General features: G+C 40.3%; 1 protein-coding gene across 2 annotated transcripts in view; it reads left to right on the top strand.

Moving 5' to 3' along the window:
* The window catches only part of LOC115778823 (regulator of G-protein signaling 8-like), a 60,032-nt gene that overhangs the window by 12,281 nt on the left and 33,948 nt on the right, over positions 1–13,803 (top strand). The window lies entirely within an intron of this gene.

Genomic DNA, 13,803 nt, shown 5'->3' with positions numbered 1-13,803 from the left:
CCAGAGGGCTGAATTCAAAGACACCCTGAAAAATCAAGGAGAAAAAACGATTTGCTGAATTTTCATTGCAGCAGCTCAAAAGAGTATTCAGCAGTTTGTATGACCCACATGCTTTTATGTATGTCTGACAACGTCAGAGCATGCTCAACAGATGTGTCCTGGGGATCTCCTCCCAGATCTGGGCCGGGGCATCACTGAGCTCCTGGACAGTCTAAGGTGCAACCTGGTGGTTTCGGATTGACAAAAACATAATGTACCAGAGCTGTTCTGTTGGATTTAGGTCAGGCAAGCGTGGGGGCCAGTCAGTGGTATCAGCTTCTTCATCCTCCAGGAACAGCCTGCATCCTCTCACCACATGAGGCCAGGCAACAGAAGAAACCCAGGAGTCACTGCACCAGCGTAGGGTCTGACAGTGGGTCCAAGAATTTCCTCCTGATACAGCAGTCGGGATGCTGTTGCCTAGCCTGTAGAGGTCTGTGCATCCCTCCATGAATATGCCTCCCCAGACCATCACGACCATCACTGACCCACCACCAAACTGGTCATGCTGAACGAGGCAGCATAACGTTCTCCACAGGTTCTCCAGACCCTTTCACATCTGTCACATGTGCTGTCATCTGTGAAAAGCACAGGATGCCATTGGTGGACCTGTCAATTCTGGTATTCTATGGGAAATGCCAGTCGGGCTCCACGGTGCTGGACAGTGAGCACAGGGTTCACTAGAGGATGCCTGTTTGTTTGGTCAGAGACATTCACACCAGTGGCCTGCTTGAGGTCATTTTGTAGCTCTGGCAGTGTTCATCCTGCTCATCCTTGAGCAAAGGAGGAGATACTGGTCCAGCTGATGATTTAAGGGCCTTCTACGGCCCTGTCCAGCTCTCCTAGAGTAACTGCCTGTCTCCTGGAGTCTCCCCCATGCGCTTGAGACTGTGCTGGAAGACACAGCAAACCTTCTGGCAATGGCACGTATTGATGTGCCATCTTGGAGGAGTTGGATTACCTGTGAAACCTTTGTAGGGTCCCGGTATTGCCTCATGCTACCAGTAGTGGCACTGACCCTAGCCAAATGTAAAACCAGTGAAAAAAAAAAACAGTCAGAAAAGATGAGCAGACAAACATTTTCAGTAATGACAGCAAGTCTCTACAGCTCACCGTTACCTCCCAGGTGTTGTAATACATACACAGGATTGTATGTATTATCAGGATTGAAGTTTGTTTTAATATCCTGATCTTAGTATAATTTAAAATATTTTAGAAATTATTTATGGTATCTTCCCATCCATACATATTTTTAAACCACCTATGCATCTTACCACAACATCCTATGTACTGCATCATAGCTCCTTAGAGGTAACAATTATATTCTGATAACATCAGCACACAACATGTTACGCCCTGAAAGTCACAAATTCAAGTGGCCTGGGTGGCATTTGAAAAAAACAGATCTGTGTTGTTCAGACTGTCATGAAAAGATCGGATACAGGTCGCATGAGGGCAAAAAAAAGAAAAAAAATCGGAATTGGGTCGCTTCAGGCTGCAGTGTGAACGTAGCCTAAGAAAGCAAACCTTTAGTAAAAAGGTTTAACTTCAGTGTATTCCAGCAGGTTCTGCTGAGTGGGATCAGCTGTGTACTGCTTCACAGGGCAGCACCCAACCACAGCAGGGCTGTCATAATACTAGGTTATATTATGTGTTAATATTTGAAATTGTGTTAATGCTTACTGATTGGTGAGTATGCAGAATTATGTATAATTTTTCACTATTCTAAAGGGCTTATTGTAGCTCAAACTATGTGCTTTTCTTAAACTTAATCAAACAGTTAGTGAAGGAAGTTAATGAAACAGGCTTAAGAGCTATTAGAGGAACATTGGTTTCAACTTTATAAGAGTCCTCCAGACAAGCTTTATAGATGCATTTGTTATTCAATTTATTAAGCTGTATTTTTGCAATAACATTCAAATAATATTCACAGAAGAGTATATACCAAATATACAAGTCAAAAAGACATCAATTCAGTCATCAATTTGGCATTATTTAACAAATTAATTAACAAACATTTTTCATTTTATTCATTGAGTAAAAAATAATCCCCAACAGCCGTCAAAAGTTTTTGAAACTCTGACTGGACTTCTTTTTGTTTCTTGAAGGCATTTCACCTCTCAGCTGAAAAGCTTCTTCAGTTCCTTTCGGGTGAGAGGTGAAACACTATCAAGAAACAAGAAGTCCAGCCGCCCTTTTTTCAAACTCCAGAGACTACTATGACCTGGATGACTGAGAACCTACACAAACTGTAGTTTTGTTTGTATTAGATTTGCAGTAATTATTAAGTAATTACATAAAGAAAGTGAAATACTGTAACTTTGAACTAAAGAAGGAAATACATGGAAGAGTTTTTATAAAAAGGCCTCAACTCAAAAAATGATGCTTGGAAGGCGTTCAAAGACCGTACAACAGAAAAAATCCAAGTAATGCGATCAATCCTCACATCTCTTCACAGTTTCTTGTCTTTGCTTCCCATTTTGCTGCCATTTCCCTGCTGTTCACAGTCAGGGGTGTGTACACTGTGCTTCACCAGCTAGGCAAAGAACACTTGCCTGAGTGCTCTTACTTGTGATGAGTCTCTGTGATGTGAGAAGATACGAGGATTTGCATAACTGTCAGCACTACTAGCAATCACTGTACATCAATACTGTTTATTCAGTCCATTAAAGAATGGCCGTGTGTCATCAGTGGGAGTGAACTAATAATCAATTCAACACACATGCTGACGTGGAGGTGCAATTAATTAAAGTGACCACTAGAGAGCAGTATAGATACAAATAAAACCAAACAGAAGCCTGTGCAGCAGATTATTTGGTGATTCAATCACAGTAAATTGTTCACGTTTATCATTAAAACAGTACTTTGATGAAATCAGATTTTAAAAATGATAACTGGGTTGAACAACTGAAAATGTATTTGTTGTATAAATAGCCTACATGGAAAATAGTCAGTAGAGGTTTGAAGTCACTAAACTTTGGTAACATTCAGGCATGTAAATTAAAATAGGGACACGTGCATATGTTCACAGTGTAACTACTAAATAAAAAGATCAAAATAATTTATAGTACTCGAGTTAAAGTAACTTATTTTCCCTTTAGAAACAACATTTATTTGCTTATTTATTCATGTTCCTATCCTCTGCATGCACATTGTTGTGGGATCTCATGTTTTTATTTTCTTTTTTTAAATTATTTGTCGGTTGATAGAATAACCAGTGAGAGATCTGCTTCATAGCCTCGCTAACACAATCATCCCGATCTGTGATACACAGTGAATATTCCCGGACTTTCTAGAACGTACCATTCCACATCGCTCACGAGGTAATTCCTGTTTTTTGTTTGCAGCATCTCAGCCCCCCCCCCTTCCCCCGTAGTACCTCAGAGCTGGCTGAGAAAGTGTGTCTCAAGCAATGTTTAGTTGCCAGGTAACAGAGCCAATTGTTTTTGAGCCTTTTTCAAAAAGATCTGCCACAGCTACTGTTTGTGTGTGTTTGCATAACCATCTTTATGATTGCTAGCTTATTAAATATGTATGCATATTTGCACATCTATTATTTTCAGGAACCAACTCTGAAAAAACTTAATGGGTTCTCTTATCAAACAGCGTCCTTGTTTGAAAAAAGGCCTCGTTAAAGTCGGCGGCCCCGTGCTGCGTTTCTCAGCAGGTAGTGTGTAAACCAATTTTTGCTTTTATTTGTAAACCCCATAAAACAGTCAGGATTATGGAAAATATGGAAATGACCCTTCACAAGTGGTCAGATGATGTATGTATGCTCACGTCTGACCTACAATTCGTAATTATGTCAGTAAACTAATCAAGGTTCCAAGATGGATAACAGAACAGCTATTACTTGGAATGAGCTGGCATATTATGTGTGTCACACACTCTAATTTATAACATCTTGACAATGGCATGTCCCGTGGTTTTTGCCTATCATTGTAATTAAGACCCTTGTTCAATTTATGGTAAAGTGGCTGCCACATTTGCTACTCTAAATAAGAGCTGGAAAATTAATACCTAATTGTTATTTTCCAAATATTATTAGTTTTACTTAAGCTTCTTTTACGTAGTCATTCAAATCAACAAGTGCCAGTACTATAAATGATTATATTATGAAAGGAAGGAAATGAACATATTTTTTTTCTTATGCAAAACTTTGAAGCACCGGTTGTGAGTGCTTGTGTGGCCTTTGCTAAATTTTGGTTTGTAATTCTTCTCAGATTAACTCACCAGGTGGTGGGACACATGGACAGGAGAGGTGATCAGTGCCAGGATAGATTAATTATGAAGAGATAATATGACATCAATGAGCTTTTTTTTTTTTTTGTTTGCTTGTTTTTTTGTTTTGTTTTGTTTTTTGTAATTGTGAATTGTGCAAAGTAAGGAATGAAAATATAGGGCATAAATGAGAATATGTCTCTGAATCTTGCATATTTGATGAATATTTGGGTTTGATGGCTGTTTTCAGAGTTCTCAGATAGGTCTTCAGTCCCCCCCAGCCAGCCAGGGATGGATGGATGGATGGATGGATGGATGGATGGATGAATGGATGGATGAATGGATGGATGAATGGATGGATGGATATAGGCACTGATCTCTTTAACAATAGTTATTTTTGCATCTCAGTGAGCCACGTCAAAATTTGCCATGAAGAAAAGTCAACATTACTAATTGTGGTACTCAATTTGTGCAGTTATGCATTTCCTGCTGTGATGGGTCAATATGTCCTCTGCTGGAGTAACAGTCTGAAAAAAAAAAAACCTGCCATTTATGTAAAACAGTAAGAACATTTTCAATATTGATTATTTTCACAATTAAAATGTGTAGAATGTAGTATATACAGCCCATAATGTATTAAATTTGAACACATGCTGCATCAGCTCAGAGACACTGGTGTCACATTTGGAAGAATAATGTATAGACAAGTGCTTGAAACAACTCATTATCTGAAGCATACTACAGTATGTGTAAATCTTACTGGAGGCAGTGTGATGGATGGGTATGCATGGCTTCCAGTGGCACTGAGTCAGTAGTAGTGACAGAATCAGCTGGATGAAGTGTATAGATGTGTACTTTCTGCACAGAATTAGCCAAATGCAGCAAACTTGGCTATTGAGTGCAAAAGAAATCTGAAGTGTGCAATTTTTGAGATGACTGTCTGATCTCAACCAAACTGAGCATGCATTTGATTTGCTTGGAGGCAAAACTAAAGGCAGAATAACCACCAAACTACAACTACCGAAGACATCAAGAGAAAAAAAAAAGCCAGAAAAGCATCATGAAGGAAGCCCCTTCATTGATGTGGTTCACAGGCTCCAGACATCATGCAGTCATTACCTGCAAAGGATTTTTGACAAAGTATAAAAATACTATTTTACATCTTATAGACATACTGGAAGTTTGTTCAATTACAAGGAGCCCCAGCCAAGTACTGAATGTATAGACAGTCATTTTTTTCACTATAAATAAAATTGAATTGAATTGAACTGATGGGCCATGAGTGTGGAAGTGACTTCAGGCTGTTTAATTGAGTGATTGTCATTTAATCCCACCTACTTCTTTTAACTTAGTAACTGTCAAATAAGAGAAGATGCAGCTTGATCTTTACAAAATTAATACCATTGTAATAAACCAGTAAATCAGTACTGATTTGAGCTTTGGCACACCACCAGTAAAAAAGATTTTTAAAGCTACACTCAGCACCAGTACCAGAGTCCTATAGTCTCTTGCCAACCACCAGCATGCCTTTTACTTTCTGCAGAAATCAGTGCACAGAATATTCTCCCATCCATCCCACACACAACTGTTATACGGCCAATATTATCTGGAATTTAGCCATAAAACCTGGAACTGCTACAGCATCTCACATTTTTCAAAAAAATGGCAGCTTTATTTTATTTAGCTATTGATTACAGACACACACGTGCACACACACACACGTGCACACACACACACACACACACGAAGAGAGAGAGAGAGAGAGAGAGAGAGAGCATTATCAACAAAGGTCAAACTATTATTTCCACTTACAATACAGTTATACAAGTGGTGATAATTAATGACAGCCATTTACATTTCCTAAAACTCTGAGTCAGCACTGACTCCACAGGTGTGGCCCCTAGTAACAACAACAAAAAGTGTGTGTGTGTGTGTGTGTGTGTGTGTGGGGGGGGGGGGGGGGGGGGGGGGGGGGGGGGGGGGGGTACTGGATTTTAGATTTCTTCTCTACTTACACCACTCAAGGGCAATCTGATACATTAACATCCCTACACTGGATACAACACTACAGTTGTTCATGTAGAATTTCATAACAGATCTGGAGCTTAGCTTGGCGTAACGTTTTCATGGTTTAATGTTATTTTCAACTGAAACTGCAAGCTGAAATAGAAAAACTCACTGTGCTGGGTGAAGCAGACTACACCAGTGTGCTGCTAAAGAATACACTGGTTACATCACAACCACAATAGTTGCATCAAAGAGGAAGAGGATATATATTTGTTAATAAAAAAGCCCATATCCACTCTTAAAAGCTGACCCCTGAAGACCTAAATGTCAGGACCCTCACGTTGAGTCCTGAACTCCATCACAGTTTTCAGAAAATTTTTGTTTCAATGTCAGTAAAAGTCTGATGTGGTTACTAAATTGCTCCTCCACATTTACCATCTCAATTTAACCCCTGGTTATACAGGACTTGGAAAGGCTTCCTGATGTTATAGAAGAAACGTTCTCATTTACTCTGCCTTGAACAAAAGTTAACAACCATGTGGAGACTCTTACTTGTGTTACTCAATACTGCTTCAAGCATTACTTGACACTTTGTCTCTCTTCTTACTAGATAACGTGAGGGCATAATGACCCTACTAACACAATAAGTAGAGGTTTAGAATTTGATGAACTTACATGACCTTTACATGACAGTGTGCTTCCTTCTTCTGTTCTCATGTACAAGTAGATCATTTGTGTTAACCCACATACCTGTTTTCATTCCCTTTTTTTTTGCCTGTTAACTTGTTGGTTTTACTGCTAAATATTTCATATTTAAACATACTCACACGCAACCTCTTTCAGGTGGGCTGGCTCATTGTAAATAAACTCACTTTAAATCTCTGCAGTTGTCATGTCTGACTTCGGGTCCAGCTAGTTGTTGTAAAAAATGACATAACAATCTGGCCAGTGAATGTCAACTGGTGGCCCATGGGCCACATTCGGCCCGCCAGAGCTTTCCATCTGCCCCCCCGAATATTACTGAAATCAAGACTAGCCTAGTGAGGAGGAAAAAATATGAAGAGTTCAGATGCAAAAGCTGCTAAACGCCACCTCTGTCAAAAATAAGATGATATTTACAGAATCATTTCCACACGTACTATATGCCAATCAATCATGTCACATCATAACTCATTAAATACCCATCTCTGACTAGTCTGAATTATCAAAGGCCTCAAAACGCTGCCTGCAAAACCTCCATGTCCCTAGAACCAATCAGAATGCAAAATCTGACCGTGTGATTTCAAGAATTTTATGCACTGTGCTGCAGTGAGAAGCCGGCTGTTGTTGGTGGTGATCAGATTGTAAATGCAGCTGAAGGTGTCTTGTTTTTTTTTTTGTAGTGTAGTCTTGTAGTCTTGTTTTGTGTAGAAAAAATGTTTGGCAATCAAACTTTGCTAACTAAAGGAAGTAAAAGTCGTAACGAGATTTCTGTGGGTAAACCTGCGGAAGGATCTCTACTGGCTGCCAAGTGTACTCCCCGGCCTGCACCTGGCACTCATCTCCTTTGCTGTGAGGGTCTCTCACACGACCTACTTCCGGGGGGACTGGACAGGTAGGTGGTTCAACGGCTCGGTGTGTACCCACATGTGGGTGGGGGCTGGTCACTCGGTTGTCACGAAACCCGCGACCTAGCATCTACTATTCTGTTATTGTTAAAATAAATGTCCTGCCATTTTGTGCCATTGTGGTTGTATTATGTGAATCTATCTAGAAATCTTTTTATCACAGTTTAATATTTGGGGCTTTTGCTGTCATTAACACTGGGCAGAGGACGGACTGAACATTTAGCTGGTTTTGCTACAAAATAAAATATTATTTGTTAAAAAGTAGGTAAATTACTATTTTTACATTGTTGAAAAAAGGCACCCCACCACTGAGCTTTACCATAAGAGCCATATTAAAAAATGGCTTTTGTAAAGAAAAATTTTGAGGGCAGATTTAAAGGGTTTTGCATCTGAACTCTTCATGTGTTCCTGTATTCATTAAAAAAAAAAAAAAAAAATCAACAACAAAAATGCCTTCTGAAAAGTAGGTTGTGCGTAGATAAACTCGTTGCTCTCATTTAACATTTTATTGGTTCTCGTCCTCATATCTATAATGAGAATAACTGTGCACAATTGCGGTGTTTCCATAACAACCGTCAACATAACAAAGAAGAACATGTAAGCGCAAGACTTGCACATCATATCATTAAAAATAGTATACATTTGAAAGGGAAATTGATATATCAAATCATAATATATTACTTAGGATACAATATTAATTTTATTTAACTTAGTGTCTGCTGAGAAAAATTCTGGCCTTTGGACAAATGTAGTTGATGACCCCTGATGTACAGACTATGCTCTAGCTTGGGCTCTGGCTTATCTTGTGGCACATCCTACTGAGTCTATCATGTTCGCCAGTTTTATTGAGAGTTTGTTTGATCATCCTATCTAGGAGGTTATTTACCCTCTGTTAGGGAAATAGGTCAGTGTCTGAGTACTCCATTGATTTTCGCATCCTGGCAGAAGAATCTGGTTGGGAGGATAAGGTGCTTAAGGTGGTGTTTTAGCAGCCGCTTAATGACGAGGTCAAGGATGCTTTGGCAACATGGGATGATGCTAAAGATTTGGAGGGTTTAGTCGATTTGGCTATCTGAGTAGATGATTGTGTATGCAAAAATGGCTGTGAGAGGGATCTCAGCTTCCATAAGGGAGATGGCTGCTCTACCCTACCAACTTCCATCCGGCATTCACCTCCACCTCTGGCTGCCGGCCTCCGGCTCTTCTCCCAACAGTCTCAGAGAGCCAATGCAGCTAGCCCTAGCCAAATGGACTCTGGAGGAGTGACAAAGAACAAGGCTGGTTTGTGTTTTTATTGCAGTGATGTCCTGCCCAATTTGACCAAAGCCCTTACCTGCCAGTAGCCATGAGGGTACTGGTGAGTAAAACATGTTTTGATAATGAACTCCCTTGCTTGCTCCTTCACGCCACCCTCAGCCATAATCAGGTAGTACTCCCACTTCAACCTCTGCTTGATTCTGGGGCCAAGCAATATTTATTAGATTCCATGCTTGTTGAACAGCTCAAGATTCCCACACTACAGCGCTTCATGGCTGTTATGCCATTTAATGGTCTGAAACCTTCCACTTTTCGTCCTTTCTGGCAATCACCCAGAAATCTTCTCATCCTAGGTTATCCTTGGTTGGAGTCCCATAACCCCCATAATGACTGACAATGCAAAAAAATTGTGAGTCCACATTGCTCTTGCCATTGTCTAAGGTCAGCTATTCCACCTTTGTGATGCCTCTCTGTCTCCTCCACCAGCAACTCCTGAACTGATTTTAATAACCCCCAAATACCAAGATTTAGCCCCAGTATTTAGCAAAGAAAACGCTTTATCTTTACCTCCACATCACCCTTATGACTGACCGATAGATCTTCTTCCTCCCCTCTAACTGATTATATAACCTTTCTGATCCAGAACATCAAGCAATGGAAAAATACATAAAAGAATCCCTTGCAGCAGGAATGATTTGCTCCTACACCTCTCTGGTTTGAGCAGGCTTCTTTTTCGTGGAAAAGAAGGATAAAACTCGTGTACTGATTACAGGGGCTTCAACCAAATTACTGCTGGGAACAAATAGCCACTTCCATTAATCTCCTTTGAGTTCGAACCCTTTCATCATGCCTCTGTTTATTAAGTTGGATCTCCAAAATGCCCTGGCTCTGACCTTCCTGGTCAGTTGTATGGTCCCTCTTCTGTTCACTCCAAGGTAAAACACTGGGTCCACACTGCTAAGTTCTCCTGTCACCCTGAGGTAAGCCACGCCTTCTTCCTTCTGACGTGGTCCTTTTATTGGCCATCTTTAGAATGACATGCCCACAAATATGTTCTTGCCTGCTTTGTCTGCTCCTGCAATAAAACCAAGACTCAACCATCCACGGGTCTTCTTTTGCCTCTTCCCGTTTACAGACAACTTTGTTCCCACATAGCCATAGACTTTGTACTGTTCTGAGGTCTCATCGTCACTATTATTGATAGATTCGCCAAAGCAGCTCTCTTCATTCCATTGCCTAAGTTACCTTCTGCTCTCAAAAACGCAAAAATCCTGGTTGATAGCATGTTGTGGCTTCACCGTATCCCAGTGAATAGTGTCCAACCTGGGTCTGCAGTTTACTTCCCAAGTGTGGAAAGCATTCTGCGAATCCTTGAGCACCTCAGCTAACTTAACTACAAGTTATTATCCACAGTCTAATGGGCAGAAAGGGTGGGCAAATCAGGAATTGCAAGCTGTGCTCTGCTGTTTTGCTTCTGCCAATCCCACTGCATGGAGTTCCCATATCTCTTAGGTGGAATATGTACATAACTACCCTACCTTCTCTGATATGGGATTGTGACCTTTTGAAGCCTCTCTAGGATATCAGCCTCTGCTCTTCCTGGATCAGGAGGGAGCAATTTCTGTTCCTTCAGTTCAGCACGAACTGTGGCGCTGGCCTTTGGAGGCAGACCGGGAAGGCCCTCCTCAGGACTGCAAAATTAGTGTCTGGCCAACAGAAGGAGGACTCCCACGCCACCAGCCAAAAGGTGTGGTTATCCTCGAAAGACATTCCCCTGAAGGCTGTGACTCACAAACTTAGTCCTACATATCTGGGTCCCTTTGTTATTGATAAAGTCTTGAACTCTTCTGGTGTATGCCTTCAGCTTCCCCCTTTTATGAAAATCCATTGCACCTTTTATGTATCACATCTGAAAGCAGTGACTGTCAACCCTCTGTGCCCTCCGGCTGTTCCCTGCCACCCAGTTCGTGGATAACTGGTGTAATCCGTGTGGCGCATTTTTGGTGTGCACTGCCAAGGGCGGGGCGTACTTTGTATTGCCATAATTGCATGACCATTTGTCCTATCGGAAAAATTCAAATGGTTTCTGAAAGCTGAGAAATTGCACTGAGTACTCTACATAGAGTTATTATGGTAGTTATTATGGTAGTGAACAGCAGGATATTTGAAATAGGTTGTGTTGCCAAAGACACGTTTGGTGTTTAAGAGTTAATACATCAGCTCTAGTACTTCATCGACTACCACTCACTGTAAATAAACTCACTTTAAATCTTTGCAGCTGCCTTTGCCTTTGGGTCCAGCAAAATGTTGTAAACTATGACAATAATAGCAACGCTAGACACTAATGTTATTAGTATAGGGTACAACCATTAATGACATGACTAAATTGTGGCATGGTGGCCCACATTGGTGAGAGAAAGCCTGTCACAGTCCCTCTCTTTTTTTTGCTCTTTGGAATGGGTTTTTGGACAGTAAATGTGATGAGATCAAATTGCCTTTGTGACCCTTTATGAAATCATTTGGAAAACCCTTTGTAAACCACTTCCTGTTCACCACTCTGATAGGTTGATATGATGGTCTGATCCACTTGTCTTCTATTGAAGACTTCTTGGTTTAATATATAATAAAGAGCCACAGGAACCCCTTTCTGTGGCAAATATCACCAAAAGCTAGCTACTGTTTTCTGACTGAAACGGGATATATCTTTCTAATTAAATAACTCTTTATTAAATAATATACAGGTGTATGTGTTCACTATTTTGAGAAAGAGAGACTGCAATTGTAAATGATGTGGTGCGCTATGAGGACATAATGAAGCCTGTGCAAAAAAATATAACAAGAGCGAAGGTCAGAGACATTAACAAAGAAGCCATAAAATATAATGGGATCACTGAAGAGACAGACAAAACAACAGTGACTAACAGCATGTTTATATTTAATGGGGACAGTAATTTTGTGTTGTACAGTTTTAGTACTGCTAACATAAAATCCCTGAACCGATCTGTAAACCTTCTCCTTGTGTAAACCATAATGACTTTTTTCACTGTGTATGACAGAATAATGAAGGTGTAGGGCATAAACATCAAATAGAGATGAAAGGGATGTGACACCAGAATTAGAATCCAATAAATCTTCCACATAATTTTCCACCATGAGACATAGAGCGCTAACAGTCTAACAGACAAGAATAATACACTTTTTCAGGTCACAGTCCTTTTACTATGAAACTGCAACTGCTTCTTTTTTTTTTTTTTTTTACAGACCTACAATATAAATGAAAATTCAGGATCTGCAGCATGAATATTCCTGAAATATAACAAACCATCTCTGGAGTTGTAGGTGAAAAATGGATGAAAGTAGAAGCTAAACCAACATTATTATAACTTTAAATTAGCTACTGTTCGTGTCGTTGTTTCTAGGGTGAATGGTGGTGCTCCACAATGTCACTTTTAAGATAAAGAGTGAGCAGTAAAGCCAAACCACAAAGTGTCACCGCAAGGCCTTTTCCATTTTGTGAGGTAAAGACCTTACAATAATACAGAGAAGACCCAAACTATCAAACGAACCCCAGTGAGCAAGCACTTGGCAACAGTAGGAAGGAAAAACTCCCTTTTGACAGGAAAAAACCTCCAGCAGAACCAGGTTCAGGGAGGGGCAGTCATCTGCCATAACCGGTAATGTCTGAGGGGAGAGAATGGTGTATAAACGGACTAAACAGAGGTGAATGAAAAAGAAACACTCAGTGCATCATGGGAACCCCCCAGCAGTCTAGGCCTATTGCAACATAACCGAGGGATGGCTCAGGGTCACCTGATCCAGCCCTAACTATCAGCTTGATCAAAAAGGTGAGTTTTAAGTCTGTTTCCTGAATCCAAGCTGGGAGCTGGTTCCACAGAAGAGGGGGCTGAAAGCTGAAGGCTCTGCCTCCCATTCTACATTTAAATACCTTTGCCTCCACCGTTTTAGATAATGTAGATGAGCTATTCCTTTCTTTCACCATACTTTTCTCTTCCCATCATTCAAATTACAATTAATCTCAATTGTTTGAACTGATGATTTTGGAATCTGCAGCTGAAAATGGCTCTGAGAGACATTCCTAACTTGTGTAAGTCTACAATTCTCCTTTTTAGATCTTCACTGAGTTCATTGGACTTTCCCATTGTTCTGAGTATTGGTGAGTCCAACAAATGCTTTTTATGCTGGTAAACAGAAACTACCAGTTGTAGTCCATCATAATCACTAAAAAATAAGTTAACAGGCCTTGGCCTTGTCAAGTTGAAAGACATTGTAGAGCCTTCAGCACCACTTATTAAAAGATTTCAGTGAGCATATGTAAATATTTGAGCCTGTATGTATAATTTTGACCCTCTGTGGAGCAGAAAATTCCTAAATAAATTCAAAAATCATTAAAAGCCCCAAATTACCATGACGTTCATGCCCATGATGCCATGATGAGCGTATGTAAAGTTCTCACCACAACTGTACAATGGCAGCCTGGCAGACGGTAAACACTCTTGAGGAAAGAGGATTGGCTGAAAAAACAGTAGCTCACATAAAAAAAATATATATCGACAAGGCTGCCTCCTGGTGGTGAGAGCATAATTACAAACCGTACCTTCAATGTAGCTAGCCTCTCTATTGACTATAGAGACACACATTTTTACATAATTAT

Source organism: Archocentrus centrarchus, chromosome 4, assembly GCF_007364275.1.
Source record: "Archocentrus centrarchus isolate MPI-CPG fArcCen1 chromosome 4, fArcCen1, whole genome shotgun sequence".
NCBI classification, from domain to species: Eukaryota; Metazoa; Chordata; class Actinopteri; order Cichliformes; family Cichlidae; genus Archocentrus; species Archocentrus centrarchus.
Note: the sequence above shows the minus strand (reverse complement) of the source record. Positions and strands in the feature narration are given on the sequence as shown.